Here is a 16338-nt window from a genome sequence, read left to right as displayed (position 1 = left end):
TCTGAATCCTAGTTCAGTCCTCTGGGTTTTCTTCTATGATGGTAAGAGAGGTCAGTGTGAAGATGCTAAGTAAAATCTCTTGAAGGGAGCGTGGGAATCCCTTTTCTCTACATCCCAAGTAGTGTGCTAAGCATTTTCTAAAGATGGAGCCTCTTCTGACCAGAAAGTAGTTCTACACCCTCAAAAACAAATTTGAGAAGAAGAGAAGTGTTTTAAAAGGTCCAAAATGAGAACAAGTACTAGGGGAATAAACGACCTGAAATGAAGTAATTAAATAGCTTCTCTCCAAACAAGCGCAGTTGGAATCTTCAGTATCAATTATTTGGTCAAAGTGTCATTCCTTTTAATTTTGGTCACTATCAATGTTTTTCTTACATTCAGAGTTCATTGGTAGCAATAGGAAAGTGGTAGAGGGAAAAGTTTTGAGTTCTTCCCAAATTCAAGAAGAATTTGAGGTACCTGAGAAATTCAATATTAATTATATGTTTTCCTAAAATTTCATGTTTCTGTAATTTTCTTTCACAATAGTAAAATTTCTTAATCCACGAAGTTTCTGCATTGTCTTTTAGTAAGATTCCCCTTAACAACATTATACTGGAAATCTAGAGTGGATTAGAAAGAACGTCATTAATTTAGATCAGGAAAATTATTGAGCATACACTCTGACTTTACAGAGAAGTTTAAATATTTTTTACAGTAAGTTTTAGTCTTTCGAGAAATGCAAATCAGTAGACTAATATCACCAAGTATCTTTAAGGTACTTTCTAGGTTGTTTAAAGTCATTTAAAACAGAAATACAGCTGAGGTGGTGGCACAGGCTTGTAATCCAGCTATGCAGCAGTAGGCGGGAGCAGGAGGATGGCCTTGAAACCATGAGTTCAAGAGCAACTTGGGAAACATAGAAAGACCCCACATCAAGAAATTAACAATAAAAACAAACATGAAACCCCACACAAATATAAAACAGTGAGTAGAAACAGGCAGGAAATGTAGCTATGCTTCCAGAAGTTTGCCTTGTTCATCTGTATATCTTCTAGTGTACTAAGAATGAATTTAAAATCATAGTGGGCACTCAAATAATTACAGAATTAATACTTTTAAATGAAACATATCATAATTTCGTGATGGTGCTGGTGGGTTGAAAGGAGAATTATTTTCTGTATGGAACTCTGTAAACACAAAATTTTACAGTATGCTTTTTAATAAAATAAAAGACCATTTTCTGTGCTTTTAATGCTATCAGCAATCAATGCATATTTGCTGTGTTCTATAAACACTTTGGTAGCGTCCGTTCTGTGTCTAGCTGAGATGACTGCTTTATATAGTAAGGTTCCTGGAGCAATGCTGACCCTTTACAACCTCCTTGGGAGGCAGGAACAGGAAGTCTCTCCTGTAGGGTTATTAGGGAAGAATACTGGCGGACCAATGCAATAGACTTTCTTTTGAAATTAAAAATAGACTCATAATTGGAAAGTGTTTTGGGTGTTGCTGACCCACAAAGATTTAACTCCAGAGCAGAAAGGACTCAAATCAGGTAACACTTTAAAACTGTTTATTCTTTCTTTTTGCAGTCAGTGTTCTCACATACATGCCACAGATGACACAATGTAATTATGTAATGAAAGATAATATATATCATTTAAATATATATTATCATTAAATTTAATGATCACTCTCATTTTTAGGTCAGACTACATAAAAGAAAAGGTACTAGTCTCCTAAAGCTACCATTTTATTTACAAGCAGTGTTTCCCTGAACAAGAATATAAAGACAATTTTATAATCCATATTTTAAAAGTAAGTAACTGAGGCATAAAGAAATTAAGTGATTTGCCTAGAGCAACAAAATAATTTGTAGAGCTAAAATTTTGTATAAGTTCTGTGGTTTCAACAGCTGTTTATCATTGCATCTTTCATGTCATGAAGATAGATAAATACACTAAGACAACAAAACTCTAAAAAGGGAGGTAGATATTAAATTTTTAGTAAGGTTAAATTTACTGGGTGCACCAGTACATAAAAAATTGAAAAATCGGAAACAATGTTTAATTTTTTTTCATATTTTATATGAATTTATTAAGGAGTATTTTCCAGAAATATGGGAGTCTTATTTTTATTAACCCATATTTGTCTTCTGAATAGTACGACATATTGTGTTGCTACTGAATTCGAATTTCATTCTGAAATGTACTTTGGGCTTGGTATGTTTTGCATTTGGATCTTTGTAAGATTGTGGGTATTATACAACAGTACTGTGGATGGGTCTTATACATAGATTTCCTTCCACCTGGATTTATTTTAAATTCCACAGCAGATAGAAACCCCATTATAGCAGGAAAGATACCGATGGGTGAATGTTTCAAGCTTACAAAGGTTACACTTCTATTTATTTCTTCATTGTGAAACCTGATATGTTTAATAATTCACTATCTGTTAGGCACTGGGCACTATGGTAGGCACTTAGGATAATACTAATGCCAAAAATGGGCAAAAATTTCCACCTTAGGAAACATATTTATTACTAATAAGATATGTCTTAAACATTGCAAAGTCTTATATAACACATTCCTAGTCAGCAAAATTTTTCTCTAAAAGACTAGGTAACAAATATTTTAGGCTCTTTTGGTCATAGTTTCTGTTGAAGCCACTTAAATCTGCCATTGTAATGTGCAATCATAGACAATATGTAAACAGATGTGGCCATATTCCAATAGAATTTTATTTATAAAATGGTCAGTGAACCTAAATTATATAGACTCTAGCCTAGGTTTTGACTTGATAACTTGGAAACAGCAGACACTAAAAGCTATATAAGAAATAACTTTAGGATTCCATCAACTCCATTTTGTAAATGGATTAAATGAGGTTCTGAGTACTTGAGTGATTAGCTCAATATAGCACAATTAAATGTTCTGAGTATTTGAGTGATTAGGTCAAGATAATAGCACAATCTGGAATAGAAACTGGAAGTTCAGTCTCCTAATATAGTTTTTTTTTGTTTGTTTTACTGTGCAAAGGAGTCACAGGACTTAGTTTAATTTTGTACTGTGAATAAGGAAGCACTTTTCTTTGAGGGATCCAGATACTGCTAGTTTTAAAATCTCACCCATGCACTCTATAGTTTATTACCATCACTACAGCAGCAAAACCATCACTACTACGCGTATTATAACCACCCACCACTACCAACATTATCTATGTCATGGACACCACCAGCAGTTATTGTGATACGAGGAATAACTAAAGATCACATGGACGCAATCATAGTTGTGCACTCCCAAGTGTACTAGCTTAGTGCAGCTCTCTGAGAGTTCTTTCAGTTGTAATCCTGAAAGCATCTGTCAGAGTCTGTCGAGAGGAGCTTCTTACAGGTTTAAATACATGCTGGTAGCTGTCAGCACAGATCAGAAAGCAGAAAACTCATCCTGGACCCAATGTTTTTAAGACACATGGGCAACTCGATAACTGGAGTTATTTATTGGATTGTATCCACTAAGTAGTAGACTTACTAGCAGGCTGGAGTTGTATTGGAAAAGAAGCAGAATCACTAAAGCTAGGCATTTTTGTGGTTGTGAATGGCCTCATCATTCTTTTTGTTTTGTTTGTATTTCCTCACTGGATTTTAATAACAATACATGTGCGACTTTGAAAAATTCATGTAGGTTAAAGAAAAAAATTGTCATCTGTCTAGAGATAACTAACAATTTAGTATTGCCACTTTTCTGTGTATGTGTATTTACATATATTTGCACAAAAATAAGATCACAATATACATTGCAGTTTGAATTTTTCAGTTTTCCAGAAAAAGCATAATTTTTAATTATCTTAAAGATGTTTACTGTTTTGCTTTGCCTTTCTTTTTTTTTAAACAATTACATATATTCAGAAAATGGTTTCTAGTTTTCTTTCCTATTATCAAACACAGGCATATACCTATGTTTGCTCCCTAAATACTTTTTTTGGTATTAATTTGTAGAAGTAAAAAATACTATAGCACAGCATATGCACATTTTTAAGTCATTAAAAACAATCTTGGTAAGTTGCCATCAGAAAATATTTGTAAAATTTTACTCATATGCAATACATGAGAATATTCCCAGTTCCTCCCTAAAATAAAATGCCTATTTTTATCTAAAACTGATTCTAGCATAATGTCCAAGTATCATTCTATATTTGGTTCAAATAATTTATTCTCACTTCCCATCAGTTCAGTAACTTTCACAGAATGTGTAATGTGGACCAGTCATTATGATAGGTACTGATGTACAACAAAGAACAGTCTGCCATTTTCCACAAAGTTAGCCTCTACAGACATGGTCATCTACTACTTTTATAAAAGAAGATAAGAAGGTGTGAAAATCTTCTCAGATGAACTTTTATTGGAAGAATATTCTATTTATAGTTTGGTATTGACCACAATCAATTCATTACAGATATTTTATCATCATCATCTTGGATGTAAGATGTAAGAATTAAAATTCTCTGCAAATGTATAAAGCCTAAATTTTCCTCTTAACTTGAGACAGGGTCTCAAGTGTTCTGTAGTCAGGCTGGCTTAGAACTCCCAGGATGGTCTTGAACTCACCATCCTCCTGCCTCAGCCTCTCTGGAATTACAAGGTGTGCCACCACCCCCAGTTTAAAGCCTATATTTTAAGTAAGGTAATGTGTGACATTTTGTTTGATTCAGTCCTACCAACAATATTTATTGAACTATTAAGAAAATCATAATAATCAGGAAAACTCAAAACTATCATTCTGCATTGAAAAAACAAGTTGTTGGATATAAATCTTCTATCCTTCTTGCTTTATCACTTAATTAGCAACTTCTGTCAAACTGCAGCCAAAAGAAATAGTAACTGAAGTATTAATATATGAGGTGATAGTGGGTATCTTTAAAAAAGAAAGTTTCATGTTTGAAAGCAATATTAAAATTAGGGTAGACAATTGTAAGGCAAAATAATTTTTAAAATTTTTATTTTCTGCAACACTCTGAGATTGAGGAGTAGCTTTGTTAATAATGGAATATTTTCTTCCTGTTGAACCTGGGTAACACTGAGCAATATACACTGACTTGAAAATCAATCAAATGTGTGCACTTTTCATTTCACTGTGATATCTTTTTTCCAATTCAGTGCATGTCAATAGGCACTATTAGACTTTTGTACTAACAGCTGTAGCTATTTTTAAATTAAAATAATCTCATGAAAGTTTATACTTTACAAAGATAATTTCACCTGACATCTATGTTCAGAAGTGAAATATGTCTGCTAATATCAAACTTAGATTATTTTCTCAATACTTTCTTTTGCTTTTTGAACTGTAATTTCTTTCACTGAAGCTTATTTAAGCTCTAATGATCTGTTTTTTAAACAAATCATGTTAATGGCTACAATCTGATGTTCTTTACAGGTAGTTTAATTTTCCAAGTAGCTTTGAATCATTCTAAAAATTTTGGATTAAAAATAAAATACAAAACATACCCAGCATATGAAATATTGTTTTTGATATACTTTCATTGTGTCCACATTGATCTCAAGCAATTTTCTCTCTCTGTGTGTGTATGTATATATATGTATGTATATATCACAGATGGACTTTAATATATCTAGATTCTTATAATTACACATAAGTATCTTAGTCTTGCACAGTTATGGTTCTTAAATTGCTATATTATAAAGTGACAGCCAAAATTATCACCTGTACCTTACATCTTATATATAGTGATAAGTTAATTAAGTCAACTTTGTTGTTTTTGTGTAACTTTTTAAGTTCGGTGTGCACAGAGTGGTATACGTTCAAAGATCTTGATGGGACTCGTTACTGAGTCAATTTTGAATGGCAGTTTAAATTTTGTATTTATATTTTGCAAATTAATTTAGTTTGAGGTAACTTACATATTTTCCTATTCTTTTAGTATTCATTTTGCCTTAACAAATGTTTGCTGAATGACAACCTTGCATAAGACCCTGTGTGAGGGGAAGTCTAGTCCTTCACATTCTTTCAGAAAAGATCCAAATTTTGGCCAAATCTCTTTCTCCATAGACACGTGTGTATACGGAGCTTTCTGCATATATATGTATTGTATATATAGGTACAAATACACATATGGTGTCGTATTTAAAGTTTTTCTTCATTTTGGTATTTAATTTACAGTAAATTCCCATTTTTGGTGTATATTGTTATCTATTTTGCTAATATATAGGTTCTTGTATCTAGTACCACAATCTAGATAACATTTGACCACACACACACACACACACACACACACTCCCCTCATTTATCTTCTGTGGTCAAGTCTCCTTACTTCCACCACTGGCAATCACAGATCTGTGCTCTTGTCTTTCCCAGAATGCTATATAATGCTATGTAAATGAAACCATGCAAGTTTTGGCTTGACTTCTCTCACTTAGCACAATGTGTTTGTTGTTCATTTTTGTTCTTGAACCTACCAGTAGTTCCTTTTTATTGATGAGCAATATTAACAGTGATTGTATGTACAACTGTTTTACTAATCGAGAGATATTTTTTGCTTCTACTTCTTACCAGTTATGAGTAAAGCACTTTAAACATTGGCTTTCTGTTGTTTTTGTGAATGTAAGTTTTCATTTTTGTTGTGAAAATATCTGAGTTGGACTGCTAGGTCATTTCCAGTGTGTATGCTTAACTTTATAAGAAACAACCAAATTGTTTACCAAAGGGCTGTCTCATTTTTCATTTCCACAAACAACATATGACAGTTCCAGTTCTTTTCTATCCTCACTGGACTTGATGATGTCAGTTTTATTATTTTTGCTATTTAAATAGATATGTAGGGTATCTCAATGTGCTTTCATTTTTTTATCTTTCCCCAAGGCTAATGATATTGAATTTGTTTTCATTTATATATTTCTATTTATTTAAAAATTTCATAAATAGATTGCATAATTGATTTTTATAGTGTTGCTTTTTGAGAATTCTTTACATATTTGAGAGAGCAGTCCTTAGTTGGAATGTGATTTACAAATAAATTATTCTAACACAGCTTGTCTTTTAATTCTTTTAAAAATAAAATTTTACTCGATGAAAGATACTGTTAAATAAACTAAATTTAACTTTTATTTTATGGCTCATGATTTTGGTGTTATATCTAAAAACTATTTGCCTAATGTCTTAGTTACCCTTCTCATTAGTGGGACAAAATAACCCAAAATTAAAGGAGAAATTTCAGCTTGCAGTTTGTAGAGGTTCATTCCACAGTCAGCTGGCTCCAATGCAAAGTGGCATGGCAGAGGGGCGTCACAGAGGAGAAAGAGATGATGGTATGGCAAACAGAAGGCAGCGGACAACAAGCAGCAAGCAGCAAGCCTCTCTCTCCCTATTACCCCATTCAAACTGCAAGCCTTTAGGATGTTGCCACCCACACCTAGGATGTGCCTTCCTATTACCTGCACACAGATCTATGCTAAACCAATTTAGTTATCATACACCCATGATTGAGCCACCTACATATGAGGCATATGGCTTTAGGGTGACATCTAGAATCCAGATGTTTTAGTCAGTGGTTTAAGGGACTAGATTTGATACAGGACACGTTCCTTATAGGACTGTTTCATAATATTGACCCAAAAGTCAAATACAGAAAAGTGCAAGAGAATGGTTCAAGTGCTACACAGATGCAGAATCCAACCAAGGGCTTGAATCCCAAGGTAGTGTCCTCTCTGAGTCCATATCAGAAGGTTGAGGAGTCTGTGAAGAAAGACTGAGGGTCTGTGCTGGGAAAGCCCAGGGCCTGCTGCCGAAGGCTATAGAGTCTGCTCTGAGAGCCAGGAGATGATGCCTAGGTGAAGGTGAAGACAGAAACTCTTCTGAAGAGAATAGCAGCTGAAGCTCCCCGAAGCCTCTGGTCTTCTGAGAAGAGGAGGTACAAGAGGTGAGTTGCTGTTTGGAGTTTCTGGCAGCCCCCATAGGTGAACTGCAGTGGTTGCCTCCAGGATTCTGGAATAAGACCCTTCCAAGGAAAATCAATAGCATGTAATCTTCCCCTCCTGTTCTTTTATGTCAGTTCGGCAACAATCCTCAGGTGTGTGGACCTTCTGAGCCCAGAACCATGCTGACTCAGTTCAATTGGACACTCTCACTTTAACTGACCATTAATTAATCAATCCACCACACACACGCCATAACACCTAATTCAAAATCTCAAAAAATTTTCTTCTGTATTCTGATAGGTGTTTTCTTATGGTAATTTCATATTTAATTCATCCTAGATAGAACCTTTCTGATTCAGTTAGATTCTTGACACTGAACTTAGTATGTAGGTTTCTTAGTTCTGAGACCACCTGAATATATTTTATAAATACAAACATGCTATAAACTTTTAAAGCTATATTTCCTTATATGTAAACTCATGTAAATGCAAACTGCTATAAAATAGATGAAGATCATAACCTTGTTTTCCATTCTCTGAATTCTCTGTGGCTCTGTTTGATCTAGGTTGGTAGAATAAAGTATAAAATGGTGCTTAAGAATTCTGGGTCCTGGTAAGTCTGCCTTTGGCTAAATCTTGCTCTGGCATTTGCTAGCTGACGAATTTTTAGAAGACTGCAATTCAAGCACCAGTTTCCTCACCTGTAAGTGTAATACTTTATGAATAAGGAGATTTTCATAAAGATTTCTCATAGACTTTGTTTTCATTATTTTTCATTTTCTCCTACTAATTCCATTCCCCTCTTTCCTTTCCACAAAGATACGGGAGGGAGGGAGCATTTGAAGGGAGGGCAGGGGAATGGGGAAAACGGAGAACAAAGATTGATTATGTAAAGGTACAAATTTCCAACAATGAATGTCATTGTGTACATTAAATGTACCAATAATATTAATTTAAAAATATTTCTCACAAAGCACAGTCTTTTGTCAAACTACTGTTGGTGATGATTGTTATAATTTTGTATGGAAACCACCTTGCTGCTTTAGCTTTCTGTCAGTAACTAACATCACACAATAGTCCAGGAGCTGAGGTTCTTTTCTTGTTACCAATCTTATCTATGATCAGTGTCGCAAATACCCCATCCTGGTAATCCCTTTATCTGCCAGGGCTTCATCCTACTGATTACCTTTCTGATGGCAGTCATCACCAAGTGAGCCATAAAACAATGAGTTCTCCAAACACTGTGCCCCACCTGCTCCATTTGGCTATCTTCAACATTCATTCTTTCCTGTTCTGAGTTAAGGCTAATGATAAAACTCCCATCTCAGGCCCTACTGTGGTTATCTTATCTTCATACTCAAGTCCCCAGACTCCATCCTGTAGATCTGTTTTGACTCTTACCAAAGCTTTATAAAAAAGTTTTCAACTCCCATTATTAATATTTTAATTTAAAAACAAATAAAACTTGTATCATAAATCATGGATCAGTTCCTAGAATATGAAAAATCTCTCACTGAAGTCTAGAAAATTTATGATATTTTTCACAAGTCACCTTTTAGCCCTTGTTGATTTCAATGGCTGCTATGAAGGGAATTTAGGTTGCTTAATGTAAGATACTTTCCCTCTTCATTTTCCATGGAATGCGGTGGAAGAAATTATGGCTGGCAATAATTTGAACACAGCGGGTATTGAAAGTTTTACATTCCAGAATTGTGGGTGTGTGGAGGCAAAGCTAGGCTATTTTATCTATAAAACCAACCGCTGAACTGTACAGAGGTTTATTGTCTCAGGTCACATAATAATTCTTTTGTGAGAGGTCTTTTATTTGTTTGGGAGTTGGAGATACTGCTTATATTGCTCGATAGTGTTTTGAATTCCACTATTTTCTTCCTTTGTAAAGACAGGAATTTTGCGTGTTTTGAAGTCTGTTTTCATCTTCTTTCATCTCTTCTCACTCTCAAAACTAAACTAAGGATGTGAAAGATGTACCATCTCCCTTTGCCTTCCTGCCTGAGAGCTATGATTTTCACAGAGGAAGAGAGGGAAGAGCCCTTTGATTACTGTGAAGTGGCAATTGTGACCAACTTTCTGGAAAGTTAAGCACAGGGAGAGATCAAATACTCTGATTTAAAGTCCATTGTGTGTATTCACAACACATGTGAGAAAAATGTAAAATCAAGGAAAAACCACCTGTAAAAAAGTAAACTAAATCCAAATGACAATAGAATTTAAGCAAAATAGTATAGAAATTCAAGAAAATGACATGCCCGAAACTGCTGGAAGATGAATATTAATCATTTATCAAGTGTATTTATGCTTAAAAGTATACACTAGAGTCTATTTCTTAGGCTCTTGAATTACTGTGCGCTTAACACTTGCCTGAAGTTTCATGGAGAGTCTCTTTTGGGACAGTTTTCTACCTCATAGGTAAAGATTAGATCAAAACAGTTCCACCCATCCTCCCTAATGAGTCAGTGCTCATGAAGTGCCAGGAAATCATAGTATCAATCCAAGTGCTGATTAAATTCATTCATTGAATCTCCCACCCTGGAGAGGATTCAAAGTGAGAGTTTTAAGCAGAATCACGCCCAAGTCTTTGTACACTTTGGTTGTCCCTGCCTGATCCGTGCTGCTTTCGCATCGTTCTCCTGGTCAGGACTGTTATTGCTCCTTAACATCGCAGATCCCTTTACTTTGAGCTGCTTTTGTGATTGTGATGTGGCTCGAACCATGATTTGTGATGTCATTTTGATGTTTATCAGAGCTGCATGTTGAGGATCTTGATGTCAAGATGAACAGAGTACTTACGCCTGTGTAGGGATTTTCCTGTTGCCAATAATCTGGAATTCTATGTTACAAGATACCATGCATTCAGAGGGAGGTGTGGTTCAGAGTGGGACCCAGCACACCATCCGAGAAATGTCTTAAATTGAGGTGGAAGTCACAGATATGAACTCCTATCTCTTAACAATGATGCCCTTACACTTCGAGAAAGATTATAAATGTTTAGGATTTGGGAAATCTTAGCAGTATGTGCTTTAGTTTTTGCTTCTAAATTTTCTTGAGCGGTTACTATGTACCATATACTTACTGCCTGAATGCTTTATGTATCTTAACTCATCTAATCTTCTTAAGAGCTCCATGCTACGAGACTTCCATTTTACATATAAATGACTTAAGAGATTATCATTTCCATAAGTTCTAAAAAGCCACCCTGGCTCCACTCTCCCTGTTTTAACTTATCAGTGCTGGGAGAATAAGTCTACAGAGATAGGTCTCAGCAGTAATAGCACCCTGTCCTTATATGTTCCTTCTTTGAATCCATTAAAGTGGCAGAGTTGTCAGTTATGTTGTGTAATGAGAGTGTGTTCATAAGGAATGATACTGTGCCTATGAGAACCAATGTCAGGCAAATGTCATTAAAGGTAGCAAGCATCAACATGACCTTATGGAAGTCCCTGAGCAAGAAAATCTCATTTGTGCTTTCACAATGACGAGAGAGAAAACAAGGCTTTGAAATGCATTAGAGGAGTATATACTCTGCCCCTTGACTCTTCCTCCTAATTTTGTTTCACTTGCTGATGCCAAACTCTGTGATATTTACTCCTGTCTTTGACTTAGTCATGACTACTGCCTCCTTGGGCCTTGCCACTTGACTTTGGTTATGCCTGAACCAAGTAACAGCTTTGGCCCCCTGTTGTGTGATTACTCTTAGCTGGTCCTGCTGCTTCTCCGTGAGGCTGCCCTTAGGATTTGAGTTAAGCTTGGTATCTAACTCTGTGCTTCTAATACTAGTCGGGCATGGATGGTTACATTGTATGGTTTTGTAGAAGATCAAGCAATTTTTTCACCGAACTTTTGCAATTACTATTAAACCCATTTCAGTGTTAAGAGCTCCACAGGTGACATATGCTTTCCTATGGAAGAAGAAACAGGGCTATGAAAATAAGAGTGTTGATTGACAAATGAAACAATACTCACTTTTGTGGCTGGCTCCAGACATACTCTTGACATATTTTTCTCAGTCTTCATCATGGTTTTGTGGAGATTTCATACAGCATCCAGAAATTCATACTCTCCATCTCAAGTAATTTGTATTTCATAAGGGAAGCAAGGATAATCTTTTATTGCACAGATCAAGGCTGGATTAACTTATTAATGACCCTATTTTAGGTCTCTGTCATTTTAAAATTTGTGACTTTGAGTGAATTCATTTACCTTTCAGTGCTTTAATTTGAGGAAATATGTAATTTCCAGGAAAAAAATCCTCCATGTGAATAGTAACTACTTATCATATGTCAGCTTTTATTGAGAAGGGTAGAGTGCTAGGAAGCCCTCAGAATGTGTGGAAAGATCTTGGGCAGGAAAACAAACAGATTTAAGTTTAAATAATTGTTTAACTTTTTGGAAGATGTAAGGTCTTATTATTTCAGCTGGTCTTAATAGTGCTAGTGGTAAAGAGGGGATAATGCTACCAATGTTGCCACAGTTTGGTCAAGACTGTACAGCTAAGGTATGTGAAACACCTAGCTTAACGCTTAACATGTAACAGGTGCTCGGTAAATAGTAGGTGTTGTAATTATTGCTGTTCTTAACAATAGCCTCTCTGGGGACATTTACAATTTGTCATGACAGCACTGAGACACCACAGAAAATGCTTGAAAAGGAGCTGTGTCTTTATGATTACTCTGACTTCAGTTTAAACATAAGCCGAGGGAAGCAGGGACATGGACAGGTTGAGAGCCAGAAACTTTGGTGAGAAGAAAACAGAATGCTAGAGAGGACAGAGAGAAGATTTAAGAGGTCTAGAGTTTCTGTTTTTGTCTTTGCTACTGGGAGTTGAACCAAAGGAATTCTCCCTGAGCTACATCCCCAGGTCATTTTTAGTTTTTGTGTTTTGAGTCAAGGTCTCAAGGAGTTGCTAAATTTCCCGGCTGGGTTTGAACTTCTGATTTCCTGCCTCAGCCTCCCACAGTGTTGGGATTACACGTGTGTGCTTCCACACTTGGCAATTAAGAGTTTTTTAAAAAATAGGTGTGATCATATTATTTTCTTTTCCTGACCAAAGAATGTTTAGATATGTAAAGTGTTAGTGTGGAGTAGAGAAATTACAGGACAAGTAACACTTGGAGCAGGGAAATCACCTTGTCTTTCAACTGTATGCACAAGGATCTTATCAGAGGGCATGGTTGGCCCCAACAGTTGAGTGATATTTTGGTAAGAGGCTCTAACTCTCCTCTTGTTTCTTTAGATGCAGCAAGCACATGATACATAGTTTTGGTTACCACGTACTTAGGGGAATCTCAGAGAAATGGCATAAAACTAATTGTCAGCTATCATGGATATCAAATTCCTGGTCTGATAGAACTTGGGCACTTTGTGGGAAGTAAAAACAATAGAATTATCTCCCACTGGAAAATGAGGAGCTGCTACCCTCAACTAGCCTCTTGTTAGACAATAGGAAGGGAGCTTCCAATATTAAGAAGAAACTTCTGTTCATCTTTCCAATGTAATATATGAAAGAGAGAGTAATGGAGTGAGAAAACACACATCAAGTCTCTGGCAGGATGACAGAATAGGGGTGCACATTCAGAAACAGGTAATTCCACACTGAAAGTTTCTGTTATCTTGAATATCAGGTCAGGGCATTTGCTGAGAGGCAAGTTCAGAGAATTAAGAAAGGTAGAAAGGTTTAATATAGTCACTGTGAAGAATATAAGACAGCTTTGCCTAAAGAATTGTAGGATTGCTGGACAGTTAAAGTTCGAGGTCATGAATTTTTAATGTTAGCAATCTAAGTAGATATGTGATTTTTCTTTAGCGGTGTTGGATCAGTAGTTCAGGTATAAATATGTAAAAGGTACACTGTGGGATGAATCAGGGCTGGAATTTTATCATATAGCAGGTGGTCGGTGTGGCTACACATTTTGGACAGAAACTTGTTGTGCTGATAAAAGTGCTTAGAGCATGGCTATAGGGCTTGAAGTTTGAAGTGGAATGATTGAAAAAAAAAATGGTAATAGAAATGAGATGGTAGAAAAGCCAGGAGCCGAAGAATTGTGGCTTAGGCACCAAAAGGAGATGAAGACACTAAAGAAACAGTGAAATATTTCTTTCTGGAGAATTACTAAATCTTGCGTAGGATTTAGGATGCTTTGAAGTCATGCCATGACAGGGTTGTATACTATTTCATGATTATTTTTGTGTAGTCCGCCTTTTCTTTGTTCCTCCACGGAGCCTCTTTTTTCTTCCAGCTTAAATTATTTAAAACTTAATGAGAAATAGTATTCTTCTGAAGAACCATGATAGTTCCTCTTGGTACAAGTTGGGGATTCATTCAGCACTTCTGTGGATACCCAAATCTGGAAATGCTCAAGTTTCTTATATAAAATGGTATAGTGTTTTATATAAAATTTTACCTGCTTTCATATTCTTTAAACTGTCTTTATGTTACTTATAATATAGTTACCTAGTTTAATATAAATGCTGTGCAAATAGTGGTTACACTGCATTGTTAGAGAATAATGACAACAGCAAGAAAAAGTCAGTACATATTCAAATAAAAAGGGAATTTCTTTTCCCAACTATGCCCAATCCATAATTGGCTCAAAGATGAGTAGTAATCCATGGATCTATTGGTTGATTTACATAACTATTAGAATTTAAGTGTGATTCAGAGGAATCAGAGACTTCCTTTTAAATTATTTAATTCAGAGTATGAGTTTAAAAATAATCAGAAGGTAGGAGAAGAGAGTTTGGACTCTCAATGATGAGAGAACAAAATGAAACAAAAGGTCTTGAAGGAAGATTTGTGTCTGGTGAGGCAAAGAAGGCCATAGTCAGTCCACATACTGTCTATTACTTAGCTTACCTGGGCTGACTCTTGCCCCCCGCTGATTCATTCCACATGGAAAGTAATCTACTCGGCTGTGAAGAGATTCCTTAACTTCCTGAAATCCCACCTGACATATCTCTCCACCTGGAATAGAAGGTGAAACATTTAGAAAGATCAGGCTGAGATGAAAATTCTTATTCTCCACCAAGGTTGGATTGTACAAAATTGAGCTTAAATATGCTTCCAGGTTGTGGAGAAGAGATACTCATAAGACTTTAGAATTATGCTTAAAGGCAGTTTTAAGAAAGATAGCTTGGGGCTGGGAATTTAGCTCAGTGGTTCTATTGCCTGCCTTGCAAGCACAAGGACCCGGGTTCAATAACCAGTACCAAAATAAAGAAAGAAAGAAAGAAAGAAAAAGAAAGATATCTTGGGACCACACTATAGGAAGCCTTAAACTTAAGATAAGGAGTTTTGATCTTATTCTACAATTTTAGAAAAGACCTCCTTCCCCTTTGGTGACAGAAAGATATTATGTTGAAAGCAGCAAAGAATTGTTAGGCATTGATGAGTGAATGAATTGTACATTTGTGTTACCTTACAACTACAGGAAAATTATCTTTTGTCCTTTATACCATCAACTGATCTTTTAGTTTATTCTTAAATAATGTCTTAAATATACTTCCATTTCTTCTGTTTTTCTTTCAATTTCATATACAGCCAGTATAATTTTGCTTTTATTTTTATTTGCTTTTAGACCCTCAACTTCCTTCTAGTAGCTTTGAAATGCCTGGGTTATTTTTTTTTCGCACAATGACTTTTACTGATAAAGGTCACTGATTGACCTACTCCAAAGCCTCTCGGTGGTTTCATTTCAATTAACTCAAAATCCCCAATTATGAGTTCAAGGTTCTCCTGTCCCTGGCCTGTTTAATTTCATTTCTTGGGATTTTACTTTTACTGTGTGTTTACCAATGAAATGAAGTTTTGTTTCACTCCATTGTTCATGTTTCTCCGTTTCAAATTGCCAAGCAACATAGAAATCTTTTGGATCGCCTTTCCCATTGTGTAATTGCAGCTGTTCACTAGCAGGCCGTGATTAGCAATCAGCCAAATGGCTGCATATACACTGATCCACACAAGCAGAGCTAGAACTGCAAATTGCTGTGAGCAGAAAACTGCTCTGTTTTGAAGAATACATTGTTAAAAGTCTACTTGCATAAATATGAAAACAATTAAATAGAATCGAAGACCTGTCTGTGTCATTCAACTTTCTAATTTTTCCAGCTGAAGAAAGTTGTGCAAATACCCACTTATATGTGAATGTGAATGTCAAAGTTCAAATGCTGACATGTTGACAGTAGGCTGGAAAGACTGAGGTGCCTGGGGCATGCCTGTAACATCCCTAAAACTGAATGTGAAAATTTTGTTTATATATGCTTATGGTACTGCTTTTCTCAGGAAGAGATAACCTGTAATTTTCTTTCTTTGAATATATTTTTATTTCTTTATTGTTGTGAACCAAAACAAGCTAATTCGGTGATACAGTTTCTTTAGGCTGAGAATACTAGTAGTCAGTGAAGTCTGATGTGGTG

This window comes from Fukomys damarensis, unplaced genomic scaffold, assembly GCF_012274545.1.
Source record: "Fukomys damarensis isolate Sample0158 unplaced genomic scaffold, DMR_v1.0_HiC HiC_scaffold_12, whole genome shotgun sequence".
In the NCBI taxonomy this organism is placed as follows: Eukaryota; Metazoa; Chordata; class Mammalia; order Rodentia; family Bathyergidae; genus Fukomys; species Fukomys damarensis.
The sequence above is the reverse complement of the archived record's forward strand: the minus strand, read 5'-3'. Positions refer to the sequence as shown.